This window comes from Sinocyclocheilus grahami, unplaced genomic scaffold (genome assembly GCF_001515645.1).
Source record: "Sinocyclocheilus grahami isolate Dianchi unplaced genomic scaffold, SAMN03320097.WGS_v1.1 scaffold122.1, whole genome shotgun sequence".
Classification (NCBI taxonomy): Eukaryota; Metazoa; Chordata; class Actinopteri; order Cypriniformes; family Cyprinidae; genus Sinocyclocheilus; species Sinocyclocheilus grahami.
Genome location: NW_015505301.1, coordinates 1,897,774 through 1,923,069, shown reverse-complemented (window position 1 = coordinate 1,923,069; position 25,296 = coordinate 1,897,774). Strand labels below are relative to the sequence as shown.

The window sequence follows — 25,296 nt, the reverse complement described above, 5'->3', positions numbered from 1 at the left end:
ACTTCTCCTTTGCCGAGATAATCCATCCACCTCACAGGTGTGGCATATCAAGATGCTGATTAGACAGCATGATTATTGCACAGGTGTGCCTTAGGCTGGCCACAATAAAAGACCAGAGTTGATCAGGTTGTTGATTGTGGCCTGTGGAATGTTGGTCCACTCCTCTTCAATGGCTGTGTGAAGTTGCTGGATATTGGCAGGAACTGGAGCACGCTGTCGTATACGCCGATCCAGAGCATCCCAAACATGCTCAAAACGCTGTTTTGTACTCCTTCATTATTAACGAGTCGTCTGCGGTGCGGCCAACTGAATGCGCTGCTTCTCTGCCGTTCACTGCACAGAACAGACGCAGAGAGAAGTGACACTTCTCCGGGAAAGTCAGACCTCACGCTCGCGGGACAGCACTGGCGAAATCTTCCAACTGAACCATAGCTAAGGTTTATCCAAAAAAGTCGCTAGGTTTGTCAGTATGAATATTCTATGGAAAAAATCCGCTAAAAGGGTCTGAAAGTTGCTAAATCTAGTGCTAAAGTTGCGCTCGTGTGTGAGACGTGGGAGCTGATGGCAGGGGGCGGTGGATATTTGTGGCGGTCAATGTGGATATTGTGGATGAGTTCTTCTGTGTCATCACGTTCTATTAGCTCTACAGCTTCAGTTTCGGAACTTTCACGCTTAGTAACACATACAGCTGTTCCCTCACCACAGTGCACCAGTGAAAAGGGACCCCTTTCAAAGAGTGTCGCGTTCCAAACGTTGTTTAAGTGACATACACTGGTATTGCGGTATTTAAAAAATTCATATCATAACAAAAATAAACACCGATATTCGGTATGAATCGGTATACCGCCCAGCACTAACATTAAGCACAACTTGTGTAGATTTATTTAGTAAAAAGACTTGACTGCTTCATTTTGGCATATATTTACTATACGTTTACCATTTAATCAATCTCAGCATGCGTTAATTTTGTGTCGCTAGACGTTTGCATCACTAAGGCTAAATTATGCCCAAGTCTTTCTTTGGCCTGCGCTCTGGAAGTGATCTGTTAATTCTGCTAAACTTTAATTATATTATAACAATATTGTTAGGATATTGATATACGGTCTGTTTTTGTCAAGTAGGTTAAATTCATAATATTTTCCCTTTAAACCAGTATAAAAATGTAATACCGTCCCTCATAACCGGTAATATAACAAGCTTATAAGCAAGCTTAATTGTTATAAGCTAGTTTGACATGATATGCAAAGCCAATACATTTTCTTCTTAGTCAAAATACTCCCTCAACTTGCTCGTCATCTGAGTGGACATATCTGTGAACCTGCAGTGAATGACAGCAGTAACATTTATTTAACTAGCTGACTAGTCTTGCACATCGCTCATTTTATTATGTATGCTTTAATCAGAAAATCATACATTCAGCGGGGGTCCAGGGTGGTATTGTAAGGCAGCCAATTATAGTTTGATTATTTGTTTGCACTTGTTTTTTCGAAGCAATCAAAATGAAAGTTTAGACACTATAAATATTATAGTCTAATGAAGGATGATAAAATATTTGTAATTTTATACAATGTGATCCATCTATTTCCTTTTTGCAGGCAGCATCACTCCTACAGTGGAGTTGAATGGCTTGGCCATGAAGCGAGGGGAGCCAGCTATCTACAGACCCCTGGACCCCAAACCCATTCCCAACTACAGAGCCAATTACAACTTTAGAGGAATGTTCAACCAGAGGTACGTCCTTCAGCCTGTCCCTATGTGATGTTTCTTAGGACTTCAATGTCTCTGAAGCGTTTCAGTGCTGAAAGTTGATATAATGTTTCTTTAAAATTCCTACCTGGAACTGTTATTGTTTGAATGAATGTTAGAATTCTAGTATGGTTCTGGTAGATGCATTATTTACCTTTGCTGCCACCTAGAAAAAAAAAATGTATATATGTTTCTCCGCTGCACATCTAGAATTTCTATGATGTAGTCTTTGAAATAGTAATACAACAAGGAGCCAAAGTAAATCGGATCCTCTGTGCGATTACATCATTTTGGTGCGGAGCCTGGCCGGAGACCACCGTGGGGGAGTGTTGTAGATATGAAGGGTGTTGCATATGAATTATACTTTTAAGGCTTTTGCACTCTCCACTTTCAACACGGATCCTCTCAGAGGTGTTACAGGCCTCACATAATTTAAACACGGAGTCGCTTAATTACAGCTCTCTATGGTTTTGTTAAAATATCGATGTTGTGTCTGTACTGCTCATTATGGAGAAGAATAATGGCATGGCTGCAGTGAATTGAGGGATTATGAGATTGAGCGCATTGGCAGATATATCTGAATATGCTTTAATCAGAAAGGGTATTGATTAGCAAAAATGTATTTTGATTTATGCAGTGGTAATTAAAGGGATCATATCATGAGGAATCTTTAAATGTACAGTATTTAATGAGTTCTGAAATCAGAGTAAGCTTGATATGCGCTTCTATAGGCAGATTAATATATTTTAATACACTATGACTTGACAGGCCGAGTTAATAAAGAGGATGTGGGATAGATACTGTTATTCCTAAATAGTAAGAGTAAACTGTTGTGCTGTTCTTAGCTTGGTGTAGCACCTACTGCTCTGCATATCCCTCTGAAGGATTTTTCTGGTCATGAAAACTAAACGAAAGTAAATATATAAACTAAAAAAAACAAAAACAAAACTGTAATAACTTTATAAGCGGACCACAGAGAAATATTAATCATATTTATTCAAATACGTTAAAAAAGTGCATTTATAATCACTTTAAAAGTTTAGTTTTAGCAATAATTTGTCTTTTTTTAAATGTCATGTAAATGCTCCATTCCAACTGAAATTGTGGGTGGGTTTTCATGTTTTTAAAAGAAGTCTCTTATGCTCACCGTGCCTGCACTTATTTGATCAAAAATACAGTAAAATACAATCAAAAACCTGTTTTCTGTTTTAGTATGTTTAAAATCGTTCTGATATGCTGATTTGGTGCTCCAATTGATTTGAAATAGAAATATTTTGTAATATTATAAATCACTTGCAATCAAGATAATGCATCCATGCTGGATAAAATAATTAATTTCTTTAAAAAAAAAGTTTTTACTGACCCCAAATTTTTGATAGGTAGTGTATACTTGGACTTTGAGACTGTAGCTTGGTTGTGATTTAAACAAATTTACATTCTCATTACAGTCCTGGCTAACTGGCTTTAATCTGTATCAGCTCACTGTTCATGTCCTCTGTCAGTCCATCGAGACTGCAGTGACGCAGATTAACAAAATCATCCTTTCTGAGAACCAAATCATGTACCCAAGAGTTGTAACTCCTCATTATCCCAGCTTAGTTAGACTAAAGACCAAATCTGGACTTCACATCCTGTCTCAGCTTATCCAATCACGTGTGGATCTGAGTGGGAACTAAGCTGCAGTCAGGTAGCATCACACAATTACCTCATTTATCCAGGCCTTTGCTCTTTGTGACTAACATCAGGCTTTGTGTTCCCAACAACATCTTTGGGGAGCGCCTGCATTCTTTCAGAGTCAAAATTTGGATGGGTCTTTTCCGGGACTACCTCACCTTCTCTCATTTGGGCATGACAGTAACATTGCGTCGGTGCTTAACTGTAACAATAATGAGGATAATTGCTGTCGAGCCTCTCCAGTGATATTTCCTGGTCTGATATTGAGCTGTGGCTGAAAAGACTGGAAGCTCAGAGGAAGAGAGTTTGCTAGACGAGCCGGTGTAGTGGAGGTGGAAATGCGTCACTGTCTAGTCAAAATGAGCACCTTGGTTTGTTTTGATTGCAATAAAGATAACGTGGCTCTGGGGGTACGGTTGGCTCAATACCAGATTTTACCGTCATTGGGATATCTCCGTATCCATAGTAAATACATACCTCTATACAAACAGATGATAGGTAGTCCATTAAATATGCATGATAGATTTGCATATCAAATAAACAACTGGAATATTTACTAAACTGGTAGGCTTATCAGCTATCTATCTATAAGGAAGGCCAACGCTATCTCATGACCAGTTCATTCGTATTTTACGAGTTGGCTAGTTCGTATGAATTTCTGTGAGGGGTAGGTTTAGGGGTCAGGTTTAGGGGTGGTCATTCGTACGAATTTGCCACCTCGTAAATACGTGTGATTTTTCACAAAACCAGGTCATACGAATATGCATGAATTAGCCATCTCGTAAAATATGTACGAATTGCTGTGAGAGAGTTTTTTTCAGGCAGGGATGAACAATTATCCCTTAATAGTGTATACTATTTATTAAAAATATTATCGCAAGGTTTGTGTCTGAGCATATTTTCAAATTGCATTTCCAAATTAGGAAATTCTCCAATTATTCCACAATATAAAAATATCGTAACTGAGCAACTTGCTTTACTGAAATGGAAACACTTGAATATGAATGACACAAATTTACCTTTCTTAATTTCATCTGCGACCTTTTTTCTTTAGTTTTACATACTCTGAGATGGTCTTTGTATGGGTAATATTATTATTATTATTATTATTATTATTATTATTATTATTATAGAAGGGCTGTCAAATGATTAATCACAATTAATCACATCTAAAATATAAGTTTATATGTGTGTGTACTGTGTATATTTATTGTGTGTGTGTGTGTATATTTATAAATAAGTATATAAGTGTGTGTATATGTGTGTGTATATATATATACACACGCGCAAGCATGCATATATTTAGGAAAAATTTTATATTTATATATACAATTATAAAGGGATTTATATATAGTAATATATTAGGGGTGCTCCGATTGATCGGCTACCGATCACTATCGGCCGATAATCACGTTGGGATGACTGGTTGGCAGTCTCTAAAAAAACGATCTCAAAAAAACAATCTCAAGCTGATGAAGCTGCCGTGAGAGGTTTGGCACGACATGCAGCGGCACCGTCTCGGTCTCTGTCCGACGCGGGTGAAATAATTATAATGCTGAAGGTGAGACACTCACCTTCATTTTTCTTCATTAAATAACTTATAAAGTAATTTGAAGACCTTGTGAGACGTAATTTCACAAATAGCGTGAGTGAATCCCAGCGCATACTCTCTCTCAAAATGCGCAAATGGCTTCAAATCACCACACATAGCGTCTGTCTATAAGCGAGCTGCATGCTGCACAGTTGACACAGGAATTGTCACTTGCACAATCGAGGCAGTGTTGCATCGTCACTGAAGTTTATAAATTGCATTACTGTTTAATTCTTGCCAGTGTTAAACCATTCTCACGCGCTCTCCTGGAGACCGTGCACTCATGCACGCTCGCACCGCACACACATAACGCCAAGTTCACATTACTCTGTTTGCAGTGCGTATGCGGTGCGTATTTTTTCTGCGCTCATGTTAACAGATTAATAAAGGGTTCACACTGCACACGGTTGGTGTCCGGCAGTGCGTTCCAGGAGCGGTGTGTCTGCAGCAGTGCAGAGATTGTTTCAGCTACACACGCTGAATTAAAGTAACAGCACATTGTTTGCAGTAAATATGAACATGGATTGACACGAAAATGTAGTAATTACACCATACATGCATATTATTAAAGTCTACTGTGTTTCACAGTCAACACATATGGCTTTTTGGCTAGGTTTAAAGGGAAAGAGCACTTTTAGATAAACAATAGGTAGGAAAACAAAGTTCTTTATGAACGGCTGGATTGCTTGTAATAAAGATTTCAATGCAAAAGGAAAGGCAGTAGAGCTAACTATTTCTGTCAATGTAAAATATATATATACTGTATATATATATATATATATATATGTATGAAGAGTTAATTTCGGTGCGTTTTTAATCATAATAAATATCTATGACTAATAGTCAGAATCAACACAATTTTCATTGTCAAAACATGCAATGCATTTTTACACCATTTACTTTTCATGTTTCACTTCACACTGACTGGACTGTGTATGAATAGTGTTATTTTTAATGGGGTTTGAATTTTGATCAACTTTAAAATGGACTTTTTTCAACTATGTACCGCACAACCCTACACCGAAGAGCAGAGATAGAGAGAAAGAAATGTAATTTTGAAACCTGTTCAGAATGAGATTGGCCTTTCATGACAACCAACAATTGTTTCATTTTTAGTCGGAGGCTTTTCTTAGCTCAGTTTTGGCACCTGCTTCTCCTTTTTTAAATATTCTCTAGTCTAAGGGTACTGGGAAATCAAGTGATGATTTATGTTTGTGGCAAGATAAGATGGTAAAAGGATGGCGCTTTTCTCAACACATACTCATACCTCATCCAACCACACTTTTGCTACAAAGAATACATTGTTTAGTCAGTACACTATCTTTCCTGTTTTCAGTATTTCATGGTTTCTCATCAAACTGAATTTTGGTCAAAGGGGAAATCTTTGTTCACTGGAATTGATTTATCTTTCCTGTAACATTTGAGTCATATTGTAGGAATGATGGCCGTCACTGTTAGGCATGCCAAAGATAAAGCTGGTGACCAGGGTTCTCATTCATAAAACTCTCCCTAGATTTCGTCCTAAAAGTGTACGTACGCTCAAAAGCTAGATTTTGTATGCCAGAACCTGCACAAAAATTCCTTTATAAATCCCAGTCAGGGGAAGATTGTGTGTACGTGCATCTCCACCCCGCCTCCTCCCTGAAATCACCATATACTGAATCCAACAGTGTCCGCCATGATATCGAAGTAAGTGCACATCATTGATCATTGTTCTCACTAAAAAATATTTTCTCATAACATGAGATCTGCAGTTTAGTTTAAAACGTACGCATGGGTCAGAGTTTGCGTGCATGTGCACGACAAATTTTCTAGTCAAGTTTGTTTTTATAAATCCCAACTTTTGCGTAGGCAGTGGCGTATGCAACAGTTATAAATGAGGCCCCAGGACTGGCATTAAAGGGTTAGTTCACCCAAAAATTTGAATTGGCTTGTGTTTTACTCTCCCCAGTCAGGGGAAGATTGTGTGTACGTGCATCTCCACCCCGCCTCCTCCCTGAAATCACCATATACTGAATCCAACAATGATATCGAAGTAAGTGCACATCATTGATCATTGTTCTCACTAAAAAATATTTTCTCATAACATGAGATCTGCAGTTTAGTTTAAAACGTACGCATGGGTCAGAGTTTGCGTGCATGTGCACGACAAATTTTTTATAAATCCCAACTTTTGCGTAGGCAGTGGCGTATGCAACAGTTATAAATGAGGCCCCAGGACTGGCATTAAAGGGTTAGTTCACCCAAAAATTTGAATTGGCTCGTGTTTTACTCTCCCTCGAAGCATCCTAGGTGTATATGACTTTCTTCTTTCAGACGAATCCAGTCGGAGTTATATTAAAATGGTCCTGGCTATTCCAAGCTCTATCATTACAGTCAGCGGGTGTTGCAGTTGAACAGTCCACAAGTCGTCAAATAAAGCGCGCGCATTCATAATAAAACGTGCCTCACACGGCTCCGGGGGTTGAATAAAGGCCTTCTGTAGTGAATCCATGCGTTTTTGTAAGAAAAATATCAATATTTCAAACGTAATAAACACTTTTATATCACTTCCGCCAACTGTCATATGTGGAAGTCGTGCCGGCGGATGTCGTAGCATGTCGGCGTTGCGTGATTAGTGACGAACGTGGAAAGACAACAAAACAAAACGCTGGTCACGAATTAAAGGTACAAACCGAAAATTTGCAAAGAAAAATGTTGGAGGATTTCGATATAAGCCAAGAGGAGACTGGTTTTCCTTTGCTAAAGTAAGGCAACTTTGCTTAATTTGCTCCTGTAAACAAACTCACGAGACTAGCATATCTCAGAGGCGTACGCGCTGCGCATACGTCATATGCCTTCCACCGGAACGCCTTCCGCATATGACAGATAATGGAAGTTAGAGAATAGTGTTTATTACGTTTGAAATATGGATATTTTTCTTACAAAAACGCATGGATTCACTACAGGAGGCCTTTTTTCACCCCCCGGAGCCGTGTGAGGCACGTTTTATTATGAATGCGCGCGCTTTATTTGACGACTTGTGGACTGTTCAACTGCAACAACCGCTGACTGCAATGATAGAGCTTGGAATAGCCAGGACAATTTTTAATATAACTCTGACTGGATTCGTCTGAAAGAAGAAAGTCATATACACCTAGGATGCTTCGAGGGTGAGTAAAACACAGCCTAATTTTCATTTTTGGGTGAACTAACCCTTTAAGATATACATAAATGGACTCTTATGCCATAATTAAATTTGCAGAAGAAATCTTCAGGCCTCACAGGAATTTATAAACTAACGCTGAGAAAACAGTTAGGTATCATTTTAAACACCCTTCACCAAAGAGTGCTTTGTGAATTACTGTTTGCATCTGTCCATTTAACACTTACTTAGTTTGACAGTTAAGCTCTTCAAGTTGCCAAGCCAGGCACATGCTGTTGAGCCTCAATTCAAAACAAAATGTTTCCGTTTTCTGCACTTTCTCATTGTTTTGAAAAAAAAAAAAAAAAGTGGCAACAAGTTTTTTGTAATTAAAAGAGTAGAATTTATATATATTTTTAAATTAACCAATAATGTGCTATTTCTAACACACTCTTTCTTTTTCTTTCCAATAAGTTCAGAATTTCTAAACCTTTTTATATCAAGTTTTTGGTTAAATAATTCAGGTCAACTTTATCTAACATTGTTCTATAGTAAATTGATATTTTTTTTCATTGATTGGCATCAGATATTATATTTAATTTATTTGGAAGTATTTAACAAAATTTGTTTCGTGTGATTAATTAACGAAAGGATTAAATAGTAATGAAAAAGATTCACTTAATCATAGTTTGAGTTCCAAATGTATAAATGTATCAGTTCTTAAAAGAAGCATGCTTTTAAATATAATGCTAATTGATTGATAACTTTTAAGAAATTCAAAGATGTATAGAATGCACACTGCTCTCCAAAAGTTTGGGTTTTAAAGACTGTTAGAAATTTATAGTTTTATTCAGTGATATAAGACCCATTAAATTGATTGAAAGTGACAGTAAAAACATTAAGAATGTTACTTTTGAACTTTCTATCCATCTAAGAATCCTGACAAACATTTTAAGCAGCTTCTTATCAACATTTCAAGATTGATAATAATAAGAAATGTTTCCTGAGCACCAAATCAGCATATTAGAATGAATTCTGAAGGATCATGTAATGGCTGCAGAGTATTCAATATTGCCATCACAGGAATATATTACATCAACAATTTTAAATATATTTAAAGATATAAAAATTTTAATATTTCATGTTTTTGTGTTCTTTCAAAAAAACATTAAAAAAAAATCTTACTGGCCCAAACTTTTAAATGGTAATGCATTTAATTCAGATATTGCTATTTACATATTTAATGAAATATTTAATATCTAATTAAACATCTACTTGACGATGCTCGCTAAAAGGAAGCCTGGAGTGCAAGAATCCAGACATTACCCAGCCACTGAATTTACAAGTGATGAATAGCTGAAAACTAGGCCAGCAATAGCAGTGAACCTCCAGTTACTTTCTGTATGATGTCACATTAATAATCAAGTAATTTCACACGCAATTAATCATTAACTAGTGTCCAGTACTGTACTCTTATAAAAGCCTACCAAACAGCTCTTTGGAGAATCCATTAAGCATTCCAGCAATATGATGTCTGCGTCCAGACGCACATCCATGAGGCTGCCAGAATCCACAGTTCATAAACGATTTAATAAAAGTGCTGTTATTAGGGTGCTGGACTTCCTCTCATAAGCAGCTGCCAGAATAATCACTTATTTACCCAATATCAGTATCAAATGCAGAAATGACCCCGGCCCTGCTTCTGTTCGAGGCCTTCAGGCAGAAAATTGTGTCAACAGAATAAATTGGCGGTAACTCATAAAGCAGAGGTTTATGTGCAGCTCTTAGGTTACTGCGGAACGCTTCACGATTCTGTAACTTTCATTTTAATGTAATAGCCTATGCTTTTAATACCTCATGGATCACTCTTTTGTTTTTTTAAAGATTTTTACTTTTAATGGAGCAAATGTCACATCTGAAATGCTTAGGTGTTGCCAAGATGTTTCTATGTGATTCCCAAGGTCATCTGAATGTCATTTTTGCATTGCTATGTGGTTTCTAGGGTTTCTGGGTGGTTGCTAGGGTATTATAAGTGCTTATTAGTCAAATGAGTTATAGATATAGTATAGTCTAGAAATAGTATTCTGTATCATTTTGAAATGTATTTATTTATTATTACATAAATAATTATATAAGTATATGATGATAATAATAAAATATAATATAATAATGAATGTTAAATATAAATATATATATATTTTCAATATTTATAATGTACAGTATGGAAAATTGATGTTTATTTTGAGTTTTTTTAAAGGTTTAAGAGTGTTATTCAATTATTAGGGTTTTTAAATAAGCATAACTGATGCGTTACCAGTGACATTTTTATATTATACACTATAATAGTTTTTTAAAAATATTTTGAGTGAGATTTTGAGTTTTAATTTTCATTTGTTTATTAACTATTAGTAATTTTGTTATGTGTTTTACAGGGCTGTAAAATGATTAATCGCGATTAATCGATTCAAAATAAGTTTTTTAATATTTATTATAAATACACACACATGCATGTAGGCCTATATATTAAGGAAAAGTATGTTAGATTTATATATCAAATATTTATATATAATATAAATTATATACAAGCAGTGTTCATTTTGACAGCAAATTTTGCTTTAGTTTTAGTCATAGTCTTTTGACTAAAATGCCATTTAGTTTTAGTCCTATTTAAGTCATCTGAATTGTTTTTAGTTTTAGTCTAGTTTTAATCGACTAAATATTATAAGATTTTAGTCGACTAAATCTACAGTAAATTTAGTCGGCTAAAATCTAATGGATTTAGTTACAGTGTAATGCATTTATTAAAGGGGTCCTATTATGCCCTGCCATTATATTAGGGGCGGCCCGAAGTGAGAGTCGCTTCATGAGCATTTGACCGTTTCATTTGAGTAAAACTAGCATCATGCCATACACACACAGAAATGTAAAGGTATTCACGGCAACCCGTCAAAATAAAAGTTTGGTTTAACTTGAGGGCATTGTGGCAGAAATATATTACTATTGTTGAGTAGAATGTACGTAACGGGCTGCTACTACTACTTAAATTATTAAAACCTTATTTGTAAGGAATAAGCATACAATATTTCTTCAATGTTTTGTCATTTTAAATGACCTTTATTTTCCAAAAAAATACAATATTTGAGTAAAACTAGCATCATGCCATACACACACAGAAATGTAAAGGTATTCACGGCAACCCGTCAAAATAAAAGTTTGGTTTAACTTGAGGGCATTGGCAGAAATATATTACTATTGTTGAGTAGAATGTACGTAACGGGCTGCTACTACTACTTAAATTATTAAAACCTTATTTGTAAGGAATAAGCATACAATATTTCTTCAATGTTTTGTCATTTTAAATGACCTTTATTTTCCAAAAAAATACAATTTGTTTAATTTTCATTACTTAAAAGATAGATTAAATGAATGTTTTATGCCTTTTAAAAATTTAAACACACAAATCAGAATTTCTGAGCAAAAAAATCATAAGGCTATTGTCAGAATAAATGAAACTTGTTTTATGCTTTCAAATAATTAGACATGCTAAAACAGAATTTGGTTACAATAAAACATAAGGTTGGAGAAATAAAACATTTCATAGGGCCCTAAATGTAATATTTGTTAAACTTTGAATAAATTGATGTTAAATTGTTTAAGTTTCACGATTTTAATTAATTCGACATGCTTTTTGATTAATAAAATGTAATTTAACCATTTAAACATTGTTCTCTTGTCTCTTTAATCATGTTTAAACTTTCTTAGTTAATCTAGTAGTATTTGCTGTGGTTGTGGTATCAAAGAAGTACTTTGTTTTAAGTAAATGGAAAGCAAGTTAAATTGAAATATTTTTCTTTTCTTGCTGATCCGAAAAATGATCCGATCCGTGGGTCAAAAACCGTAATGTGATCCGAACCGTGAGATTTGTGATCCGTTGAACCACTAGTAATAATGCAAATTATGTAAAAAAAAGAATGCGTTTTTCGAACCCCCAAGCATGAGAGCATGTTCTAGTACACCCCCAAAACAAATTCAAGACATTGTAAAAGAGCATAATAGGACCCCTTTAAGCATTTCTCTAAAATATCCGAACTCATTAGATAGGTTTTATCATGATAGACACTGATTTAACTGCTGTGACACACAACATGCCTTTGTTAAAATTAAATAAAACCACTTCTCATAAAGAACAAGAATATGGTCTATTTATTAATGAAATACCAATGGTTATATAGGCTTATTATGCATTCTTTATAGCAACTTGTTTACCATATTCTTCATTCTTTCAAGCAGACATATTTATTTCTATAAATAAATTTAGATTCATCTTTAGGGCTACTAAAGTGATTCAGTCAAGAGCAGTGCGTGATTTTCTGTCTTTCTGTTGTTGCTTGATTAAAATCAATGACTCGGACAATAGCAACTTAATTAGGCTGCTATCCCTAAAACCGAATGCGCAGCTGCAATGGATGCAATGTACTGATACACGTTCTCCCTGCTGTTTACCTTCACTTAAGACGTAATAAACTGTGTTTACGTGAATACTCATCAAAACGGACAATTCTACATAATTTTGTGTGTAATTCTCCGTTCATGCAACGTGAAAGGGTACTCGCGCACTGTGAGACGTGCTTTCTATGTGTGTAGTATACTTCAGTGTCTGCGCTCTGAAGACCGGACCGAATCGAGTGCTCTCTTGCTTCGTCAAATTCATCCATATGTCTGCTCTTCTCTTACTCCCACATATTGACATTTTTGAACATTTTATGAGACGTGCAGCAAGTGTATTTTAGCTTATGTCCCGCTGGTTCATATGTATGCATCTAACCTCGTAAATATGCAGCAGATTCGTTCTGAATGTATCTCTTCCTAAATCATCCCTCCCTAACATTTTCGTCTCGTTTTTATTCGTTGATGAAAATGTCAATAGATTTTCGTCATAGTTTTTGTCATTCAAAAAGAGTTTTAGTTCGTTATCGTCTCGTTGTTGGTGGTGAAAAAAATGTAGTTGACGAAAATTATGACAAATTATTCGTCAATGAAATTAACACTGTATACAAGTGTTTGCATACAAATACATGCAATACATACAAATATTTTTTATACATAATAAATATATACAGTACACACACATATAGTATGTAAACAAACTTTGATTTTGCTGCCCTAGTGTTTTATGTGATATTATTTTTTTTTATATTATTATTACTATTGTATTTTTAGTTTTGTTAAATATTACTGTTCAGGTTTATCATTTATTTAATAATTAGTTTTTTTTAATTCATTTTCAGTTATTTTAAAGAGGTCATATGATGCTTTTTTAAAGATCATTATTTGGTGTAACAGAATATGTTGACATGCTCTAATGTTCAAAAAACACATTATTTTCAAATACTGTACATTATTGTAGGTCCTCTATGCCCCGCCTCTCTCAAACGCTTCGTTTTCTACAAAGTCCCTCCTTCCGACAAGCGCAGTCTGCTCTGATTGGCCAGCTGACCCAGTGCATTGTGATTGGCCGAACACCACAAGCACTCGTCGGAAAAATGTAATGCACCTTACCATAATCGCGAACTTCATCGCAAAGTCAGAATTACTTCCTCTCCTAGGTTCACGAAACGGTCGTCCATAAAATGCATTGCTGTTCTGTTGTAAGTAATCTTAAAGATTCCTAAATGCATCTACTTTCGGAAGGCCAAATAAAGTGCTTTTGCTTTCGCCTAGAACCACACAGCGTCTCCCTGACATGGCTGCTTCAACGCTAACTGCGGTTACTGAAACCACGGCTTCTTTCTTTGCGTGAACATTTGGGCGGCATTATGCAAATCTTCCCACATAGTGAGGTAGATATGTGGGGGCGTGTTAGAACGAGCCGTTTGGGGGGGGCGTGGCAGAGTCTTAACTTTGATAAAGAATATCTCTTTGGTTTTGAGACTTTAGTCTTTGCAACTTCAGGGATCTTATCTATGCACAATCAGCTTGTAACACTCCAAAGAGAAAGGAAAACTTGAAATCGCATCATATGACCCCTTTAAGTTTTAGTTTTTATTTGTTTCCAGTGCTTCAACTTCAACATATTTTAGTTATTCGCCAAGGCAACATATGTAGTTTTTGTGAACTAATATTTTTTTTAAATTTAATTTGAGCTTTATTCCCATTTGAATGATAGCATCTTCTTAGCATGTTTGCAGTCATCTACAACCCAGCTGCAGAGCTGCTCCACGTAATGGATCTCCAAGGTCAACTGAGGTCTTTCTGTGTGAGTTGGAGCCGTGTCAGGCTAGCTCATTGTTCTGGCGGTCTCATGGTCAGCCCAGCTGTTGTGGTCCAGCCTCATACTTGCGATTTGTTAGCATGAATCACTCACATTCATATCAAAAGGCTGGACCAGCAACTCCTTCGTAGATTCGACGGTTCCTTTTCCGCTGTTATCTCGTTCCATTCCGAGGGGCGTCAGAGAGAATGACTTCCTCTAAAAGACGAGGTGTGGGGTGTTTGTTGGAAATGTGTGTTTTGGAATACTCCGCCGCGGCCCTCCCTGTTCTTGCTCAAGCCATGTGCCTTCCTTCACACAGAGGAGGAGCTGCTATGAAAATGCTTTTTTTTTTTGATGGTAGCATTGTTTGGTTTGGGCGAGTCATTAATGCTTTTGTGGCTCGCAGTCAGAGCACAGCTCGTTTCTCTTCTGTGTTTGGCTCCAGGTGTTCGCTGCTTACAGAGCCACACAGGTGTGTCTCACATAGGGTCTGTTTCAGTGACTGTCCTTGTGTATGGTTTGATCTCTCATGACAAACATCCAACCTGTACAGTAAAGCAAATTTTGTGAAACTATTTTTAAGTAACTTTTATAAAATAAACATTGAACTACCATAAAGTAAAAAAAACAGTGAGCCGTTGGCTCTTGAAATGGAACATTTGGAATATTTTATCATAGTTTTAATTCTTATTTGGATTGAAATTTTTTATATAGTTTGTCATTTATTTATTTTTTTATTTGATAATTTTTGTTAAATATTATTATATTTGTTTTATTTGTTTGTTTCATTTTGTTTTTTCAGTAATTTTCAGTGCTTAAACTTACATTTATGTCGGCGCCGATAGCCTTGTGGCGCTGTTATGCTTTGGGCATCCCGAGTTCGAGTCCCGGCTCGTAGACCTTTCTCTCTCTCACTTCGTGTCGTGTCAACCTATACTGTCCTATCTAAATAAAGGCATAAAACGCCAAAAGTAAATCTTAAAAAATAAAAAAATAAAAAAATACCTTTTCGCACTGCACTTAACCTTGGGTTATTGTTTTAATACGTTCAAAGATGGTAACACCACTTAAATATTTTTCAAAAAATAAAGATTATATTGCAATAAAAACCAGAGGGCCACTGACTTTTAAAGTTAAAAATTTTGAATTTTTGGTGATTTTTTTATTTTTTATTTTAATTTTTTGGGAATACCATATATTAAATCAAAACTTTATTTTGAATAAGGCATAACAAAAAAATGACTCTCATTTGACCGAGGGAGTCAGTAACGCCTCTGAACCATTCTAAACTAAGTGAGTTTGATTCAAACCACTAACTCACTTGTGAATCCTCTTTGCAAATCAGTATTTTGTAAATATTTTTGGCTGATTCATTAAAAATAACAGTATTTTATAAGTAATTTTTTTGCGAATTAGGTTTTTATGAATCTTTTCTTTTTTATTTTGACTGACTGTTTAAAACAAAACCGTTCTTAAGAGTAATTTCTTTGTGAATCAGGATTTTGTGAATCTTTTTGACTGATTCGCCAACAGAGCTGATTCTTTAGAATCATCTGTTTACTGTATAATGATATGTTTGTTTATTTTATGTAAATTATATTATGTTTTAGGTTAGTTAACAAATAGCATGCTAAAAAATGCTCTTTTTTTCTGCACAGTTTTGCCTTTTGGGCAATGACATTATGAAAAAAAATCCCTAGATTTCCTAGAGATCCCTATGGCCTAGAAAGTATCCAGAACAAGTAGCAACCACACAGCAAGATTCTGAAACCACTCAAAACACCTTAACATGTCCTAGCAACCACCACTGTTATGTCATTTTATACAAGTCGGATGTTCTTGGCATCACAATTGCAGGTAACGTCTTCCAATAAATTCCATTTGAAAGTTGTAAATGTTGTTATCACAGCAGTTGCTACCATCTTAATTAAAACAATCATCTACTAGCGTTTAAACTAATGCTGTTAATGAGGACAGAAGCAGCTGTGCTGGGCATAAGTCCAACTTAAAACCGTAGTGCCAAAGTTGCTTCATTAGCAGTAAATGGACTGACACTAAGTGCTCCTAGTCCTATCTGAAGAGTTACATCAACCACCGCCTCTTTCTGCTCATGAGAAGGACCTGAAGTCCAATTAAATCTCAAGATGTGCAAATACAGCCTTATTAAGCCAGTGTGTCATTTTAAATCAGTCGTAAAGAATCGGGGAGGGTTGGAATTTGACTCGCCGCTACATTTTTAAAGTGATAAAACATGGGAAACCCACTGATTAACCAGCAGAGAGCTTTGTAATCTCATGTTTGCAAGTGGAACCATAACATGCACTCCAGAGGAATTTGACTTTAGCTGACCTTTAAAGTTCTAAACGCTGAAGTTCTGTACTGTGTCATTCGAAAGGCAGATCTGGCTTTAAAGGGGCTTTTTAAAGGGGTATCTGGCTTATTTTGCTGTTTTGGCTGTATGCTGTATTGTTATGGACCATCAACCTCTGCTATAGCCCAATTAATGCCGGACCATGAATATGTAGCCGTGATTTTATGCAGTTTTCTGATCCAATGTGGATTATAGTCAGCACCACCTGCCGATTTATTACAATGCTTTTAAAAGTGGCTTGTTATGAAAATACGTCTTTTGTATTACTTCAATACCAGCCCACTATTTGTTTCCTGTATTATGTTGTTCATACAGAAATTCTGGTGAAAAAGCCCCTTGGAGTCGCTGCCTGTGCTGTTGTATGTCAGTGGAAGGTGTTTTTAAAGACATCCCACATCTTCCTTCTTCACGGGGGTTTGGTTTTTTCCATGCCTGTTGCCTTTCCATATCCCCTCCTGGGACAAGTCTCATGTAGGAGGTCTTCACCCCCTGATGACAAACCTTGTGTGGTCCAGTGGGAACCTACGTGGTATCATTTTGTAATTTTTTTTCTTTACTCACATTTGTGGAAAAAAACTCCAGCAATGTGAATCGTCACATGGAGGGGTGAATGGGAGGAAGTATCCGTGTTTTTGCTTCAGGGGGACGAGGTGTTGGACGTAAATCTGTGCCACCAGGAGATGACCATGTTCCAGGGACTGTTAGATAAAATGTAACTGTCCTGTTGACTCATTTGATTGTGTTTTTACCCCCAGTAGTCCCAGGATGATGGTAGAAGGAGTTTTGCAATGCTTGAGATACACAAAGATGGTTGTATGGCTGCCTGGACATTGACTGTGACACAGTATGTCAGTACCATATTGCAGTGGCGTTCATCCATATAAGCTGTGAATGCTCCGCATACCCAGGCCATTTGAGGGAATCAGTTCACTGGATAATTCATATAAACATGATTATAAGCTGATCCCTTGTCATTTGAAATGTAACTTAAAGCTTAAAGAGTTAGGAGTAAGTACGTAAAATGATTTTTTTGCCAAACGCCAGTAATTTTCTGTAAATCTACGTCAGTTATGGTTGCTTCCGGGCGAGCGGATTCTCCGCAGCTTTCTCGCCTCCGCTCTGTTGCTATGACTCGTCAGGATTATAGCACGTTCTCAGTGATTTGCTGGTCTGCGGTAGATTTAATGTGCGAGGTAAGCTGTTCGCGAAGCACTCGCCAAAGCGGAAAAATGCGCTGTTGCTGCCAGGTCTCGATTGCCGAAAATTACATTGTGTTTGATGCAAAACCAACTAGACCAGGGTTCCTCAAATCTTACCCTGGAGGTCCAATGTGCTGCAGAATTTAGCTCCAACCCTGATCAAACTCGCCTACCTGTGATTTTCTAATGATCCTGAAGACATTGATTAGCATGCTCAGGTGTGTTTGATTAGGGTTAGGGCTAAACTCTGCAGGAAAGTGAATCTCGTGGGCCAGATTTGAGGATCCCTGAACTAGACCAAATAAAAAAAAAAACACTAACTGTATATTTTTATTTTCTCAAACAAAGCAAATTTGAAAAGTCCACTGAACAACTTACATTTTTAGTCAGACAACGTATGTTGAAGATATACGTTATTGTCAACGTTATTGCCTAAGCGGTAAATTAAATTTTTTTTTTTATAAAAACGTGGCCTATATAAAATTTTAATAATAACAAACATCATCTTGTTTTGCGTATGCTCGTGTCGCTTACAGTTGAAGTCCTTCTCTGATTTTATTATTGCTTGCAAGGTTGCAACGTTACTTTGCAATATTTTAAATACTTTTGGGTATTTTCCATGGTCTGTTGTGTCACCCCGGTGGGAGTTTTAACTCCTTTTCACTGTGAATAAAAAAAATAATTTAGCTGATGCAGAGAGACATATAGACCGGGGGAATCCCCTCATCTCCCCACTCTCTGATTAACATAACTACGTGTAAACCTTATTTGGCGGTTTTTACTTGGAAAACCAGCTATATTTTTCTTGTATTCGAATAACAACGAATAAACCTGAAAGGATAGAAATAGGATTGGAGATGAATTTCATTTACAAATAAGGTAGGAAATGTGCATACTTTTAAATCGACACCTGCCACAGTGTTTCTTTTGTCATCTGTGATAACTTTTGCGTGTCTTAAAAACCGATTGGGGGGGAGGGGGTCTTATCACTCAGCATACCTGGTTAAAAAAAGTCACCGCTCGCCACTGCCATATTGGTTAATGGCCCATTTTTTAGAGTTTTTCGAATTTATTGGTATTTTGATATTGGAAATTAAATTGTTTGTGGTAATTTCCTGTATTTTTACATTTAAATTACTAATGTTCACTTAAAGTTAATCTTTAAAAACATCAATAATTTAATAACACTGTTGAATGTAATCTTTAGCAAATCTTAAAATAAATGTTTTTCATACTGTACATTGTAATATTGTGCAGTGTTGTTATTGTTAACTAAAACTTATACTAAAACTATTTAAAAAAAAAAAGAAAATTAAATAAAGCTGAAATATATTAAATGAAAAACTTAAGCTAACATTTCTAATTTTTGTTTGGCAATTAGCTAAATTGAATTTGAAGTACTAAAAACTAAAAGTGAAATAAAAAGCTAGATAGAAATAAACAATGACAAATAAAATAGACAAAGGACAAAAGACTTTAACTAATATAAAAATAAAAACTGAAAATATAATAATTAAAGAAAAAACATTATAGACACTATAATCGTATATTAATTATCAGTGTTGGGGGTAACGCATTACAAGTAACGCGAGTTACGTAATCAGATTACTTTTTTCAAGTAACTAGTAAAGTAACGCATTACTTTTTTAATTTACAAAAAAATATCTGAGTTACTTTTTCTAAAAAGTAATGCCAGTTACTTTGTTTTCCCATTTATTGACTGACAGCTCTCCTGTCCCCATATTGGGAGAAATCAGAAGTGCAGAGGAGTTGTGTGCGTTGTGTGAACATGATTTCTGTAGTAACATGTTACTGTAGTTCTAGACTAAATGTGAATGTGCATTAATTCATCCCACTCACAAAAAACAGATTTAGTATTCATCAAAATGAATTTAAACGGTGAAATGCAAACTCAGCATATGACGCAAACATGCCATAATTAAATAAATATGTTAAATAACACAAATGCATCTAATCCCATTTTATTAACCAATGTCTTTGCTGCTGACCTTTGATGATCCAGCTCAACCATACTAATAAGCAAAAATGACTTTAGATAAACTAACAATTGTGCTTCATTGTTTTTTTATTGCTGAAGAGTGTTTCTTCTCCTGCGTTGTACAGATGTGAATTTACTTTTGCTTCAGCCTGAGGTTTATTCATTTCACTTTTTGGTGTGAAAGGGATGTTATATTTGCTATAAATAGAACTTATATTAAGAACAATCAAGCCCAATGCTCATATTTAAAAAGTAACGCAAAAGTAATGTAACGCATTACTTTCCATAAAAAGTAACTAAGTAACGTAATTAGTTACTTTTTAAGGGAGTTACGCAATATTGTAATGCATTACTTTTAAAAGTAACTTTCCCCAACACTGTTAATTATGCTAAAATAATGATACTGTGATGGCTGAATTCACTTATAGATTTTAGTTTTTAGTGTTTTATTTTTAATTTCTTAAATTAAGTTTAATATGAGCCATTTATTGATTATAGTATGAAAACGAATAGTGGCTTATCGCAAAAGTCAAAATTTTGATACCTCAAACATCTACAGTATTTTATACAGGCAAGCACCACTTGCTTTTTCTTTGGAAAATGTCAAAATCAAGTCATTTATATTTCAGTTTCAGCAATTACATATACTGTAGCACTGAAACTTTGTGCACAAAAAAGGTCCATTGTCTGATAGTGTAGCAATGTATGAAGCACTGCTTCAATACCACGACTGAGGCGAGACCCTTGAGCAAGGCACTGAACCCCCAACTGCTCCCCGGGTGCCACAGCATTGGCTGCCCACTGCTCCGGGTGTGTGTTCACGGTGTGTATGTGTTTGTTTACTACTTACTGCTGTGTGTGTGCACTTGGATGGGTTAAATGCAGAGCACAAATTCCAAGTATGGGACACCATACTTGGCCACACATCACGTCCTTTCCTTTCCTTTCATATAAGATACTGTAAACTTTAACATCATGAATTTCTCTAAAGCTGCTTTGAAACAATGCTTATTGTGAAAAGTGCTATACAACTAAACTTGACTTGATTGTGAAACAGTGGGCCCTTTACGTCTTGTGCACTGTATGGATACCCTGTGTATATATAGGGTATACGCGTAAAAACCAAAGTATATTTGGCTTGTATTCACCCCATTCAGAAAGTTGATTAGCTCTTTTAACTAAAAGGCAGGATTGTTTTCCATCTCTTTCCCCTGCTGTCAGGTTTACTGCTTATCTCTTTACTAGAGCGCACACATGAAGTCTAGCAACCAGTCGCTGCCATTGTTTTAGTTGCTATCATGCCATGCCGCATAGTTTCTGGATACAATACATTGATGATGATATGTGGTCCCAAATGCTTCATTCATCAAAACCATACCCGTTGACATTTTTCACAACTTCTAAAACTGTAGAGAAGATCGTCAGTACATCCTGGCCAATGGTGAAATATAATCCGACATCTGTGCCAAGGAACACCGCTCCAGATTTGGGCGTGAGCCTCTTCCCGAGGGAGTTGAGGTGGATTTGTGCTTGAATAACTACAGGAAGGGAGTCTTGTCTTGTTTTTGAAAGGATACAAACTACAGTAAACAAATAAATAAGAAATGATACTTACATTGTATAAAGTAATCAGATGTATAAAACACTGCATATTCTTCACTGTGTAAATTAAATATATATTTCTTCTTATTAAAGTTAGAAAAGTGAGTTCAAGAGTAGGGCTGAAACAATTATTCGACATTATCGACAATGTGCGTATTATCCCGCTCTATGCATGTGCGCTCCACTCAGAGAAGTAACGACCAAACGGCCAGCGGCAGACAGTGTGTACCCTATGTTTGATCAATTTAGCCTTCTCTAATCATCACGACTTGCCTAAAATAAAATCTATAGATATAAAACAGTTCAAGCATATAACAATTTTTAAACGTTAAACCTAGATAAATGTGCGCTATATCCAATAGTTTGCGCAGAGAGTGGAAGCTAAAGCGCGCTTCGCAGGACATGGAGGCGCCAGCGCGATCACTTGCATTTTTTTTTTAGTGGATACACCGTCATTTTAGCTCATAAAGGAAAGAGTAATACATCATTCATAACTGTAAAGGGTCTACTTTTATTTGTGTGCACTCACAATATCAACAAAACATTGTGCTTTTATAAAATAAAGAAATCAAACATGATGCGCTTTCTGCCGTCTCGTTTTGAACAGGAGCGCTTCACAAAAATGAACCGAAACTCAGCTAATACATGCCTCGCAGACATGATAAATATATCTATAGAAATCTTTAAATTACTACTTAACAAAATAAAACAAATAAAAAACTCTTTCATTATAATCATAATCCATAAAATGGAAATTTATTTCTAAAGGCGCGTCTAATGAGGAGATGGCGAGTCAGGATCGGCAACTTCATCCTTGCGACACAGACTCAGAAAACACTAGTTTATTAGTAAATAATTCAAATATCTCCTTACTATTTCTCCCTGACATTCATGGTAATTACTTTTGCCGGTGCTTTGCAGCAAGTTTAAGCCTATTGCGTTCATTTGAACGCAGAACTGTTCAGCTGCGCTGACGGCACGCACCGCATGCTGCTGCTGGCGGCACACTAAACACCGTCGAGCCGCTCTTGACAGTCACGGTAGCATAGTCTCGTGTTGTTTCCACCAGCGTGGCAATTTTTTTCATCACTAATTTGTTGCATCCAGTGGGGACATAATTACGGATTATAATGACTTATACTGTCTTTTTATGCATTGCGTTGCATTGCGCCGCGTAAACATAAAACCATGTCTGCATTTGTGATCGGAGAAACAACAAACAACAAGTGCTACTCCACACTGCCCAAAAAAACGGGCATTTTGACACATAAGTGTGTGTATTTAACTGTTCAAGGCCTATAAATTGGCAAAAATAACTGTTATATAAATAAATGTTCAATACTCCCGCACTTTTGGACTCCACTGACAAAAACAGTTGGAACATTCTTCAAATTTAGGGGGGAAAAAATCTCATTCTTATTTGTCTAATAAAAGTGTGATTTTATTATTATAATTTTTTTTAAATGCAGATTTTTTTTGTGCTATTATGACTGCACAATTTGTGTGTAATTATACATCATTATAGTACAATGTGACATCAATTTGGATGAATAATAAAATATTAAACAAAACAAGAAATATTATTATTGTAGCATTTCACTGTAAAATTTTTGTCAAGAAAAAAGTTCATGGCTTCATTTAAATTTTTGTTAATCTTTAGTCTTAATCTTTTGTGTTCCACCAAAAAAAAAAGAAAGTCATGCAATTGTGGAATGACATTAGGGTGAGTAAATGATGACAGAATCCCTTTTAAATGTCACAACAGTGTCTTTCTGATTGTGGCTCAATAGGTTTCAGTCAGTGCCTGCTGATCCATTTCACAAATTAGCTTTTCTGTTGAAACCACATCTTCAAAGTCTTTTTAGTAGTCATTCGCTGTGAGTTATCAATTTATTGAGTCATTCCCTGTCTCTTTTCATCATCCCTTCACACGCATTCACACACATAAATAAAACACACCGTTAATGTTTGCCTTCCAGTGGGTTTCTCTCCCTGTCCTCTCACTAGGTGTTCCTGCTTTGGCTTGTGTTCCTTTCTAATGCAGACCAGACAGGCCTGGCTGGTGTGTGTGCTGATAGATTATTGGGTCTAATGTGGCTCAGAGTGTGTCAGCAACGACTTTCCCACGTTGCACAAAGGGGCCTCCTACGAGCCGGGGCCGCAGCCACTCTCCCTGCACCTGTAACCAGAAAATCTACCGCCCCAACATCCTGGCCGTGTCCCATGTTGCACTTGGCATTTCCTCCAAGCGTCTGGGACCACGCTTGACATGCAAGGGCAGGCTCCGCCTCCCTCAGAGGGGCTGTGGTCAGCCGAGCGCAGAGCCCCTTAGAATTCTGGGAGAGAAATGCTGAATCACTGTTGGAGCAGACAGGACACTTGCAGGATGCTGGCGCAGAGATGTGGCTCCGAACACACATGTGCTGGAATGATTTTACAACCATTAAAAAACCATAGACAAAACCTCCCACTCAGTTAGAGCAATCAAGGAATTACCATAAAAAGCCGGTAGACACATTTATGAGCTGAAACAACAGCAACAACACAAGCACATGCTAAATTATCATAACTTAACACTCGTTTAAATGCTTCTTTATTAATCCAATATCGTGCTTTTCCTGGAAACCTAAAGCTGCACTAGGTATACTGTACATCACATATTAGCACAAAAATTTGATATTTTGAGCACTCAATTGAAAATGTACACATAACGTATCAATTGTACTTACAGGTCGTGGTTCGTAGAGCTTGTTAGTCCAAATTAAGAAGATTAGAAGCCAACGAAGATAAAAGCCAAGATTAGAGAAGCAGTCCTTGGTAAAATGACATACACACAACAAAAGGTTCGAATTGTATTTCTGTGGTATCCTTGAACACAGCGTCTTCTCAACATGATGTAAACACACTAACTAGCGGAAGTGTTTGTGGGCAGGTCAGACTCGCGGGCAGGTGGGGATTATGCAAATGTGTTACCCAGTGATGTATACCAGTAACAGGCAAAAGATTCGAAAATATGACGACTCGTTAAGGCGATTCAGAATCGAGACAACATCTTTATTTATCATGCACTTTTTTGATTAACATTTCAGATTGTTTTCATTTAAGGATAGCTACATTATAAACTGCAAAAGAGATATTTTTCAAAAAACCCATATGACCTGCTCTTTAATAAATACTATAATAAAGAAGTAACGCTGTTTAAAATCAGCCCCATGGTTTCATGCTTTTAATTGTCATAAAAATTATTATAAAACACCCAGTAGACACATTTTGTCACGATGCTGCTGCTACTGTGTCAGATACGAGGAGCGAGGAGACATCGACGAATATAGAAATAACAGGCAGGACGAAGGACTCAGGAAAACACAGGACTTAAATTGGGAACTAAATGAGGAAATTAACAAGAAACACCTGGAATCAATATCACAATCAGACATGAGGGGAAAACTAGGACATGGAGCACGTGGGGGAGAAAAACAAACACAAAACAGTCCATGGGTGTGACATTACTCCCCCCTCCCGGAAGGCGTGTCCTGCGCCGCCATAATTCCACCGGGGGGCATGGCGGAGCAGGCAGACTAGTGAGCCATGGCGGAACGGCCTCCGTGGCCTTGGCCTCAGCACTCAGCCCAGCCTCTACGGCCGGAGCTCTATAGCCCCCCCCAAAAATTCCTTGCGGGAACTTTCGGATTCTGAGACCCTCCGTGGGCCTGACGTAGGAGCAGCGGCCCTCCCTG

General features: G+C 36.6%; 1 pseudogene; it reads left to right on the top strand.

Moving 5' to 3' along the window:
• Positions 1-25,296, top strand: part of LOC107589935 (double-stranded RNA-binding protein Staufen homolog 2-like) — a 138,273-nt pseudogene that overhangs the window by 8,051 nt on the left and 104,926 nt on the right.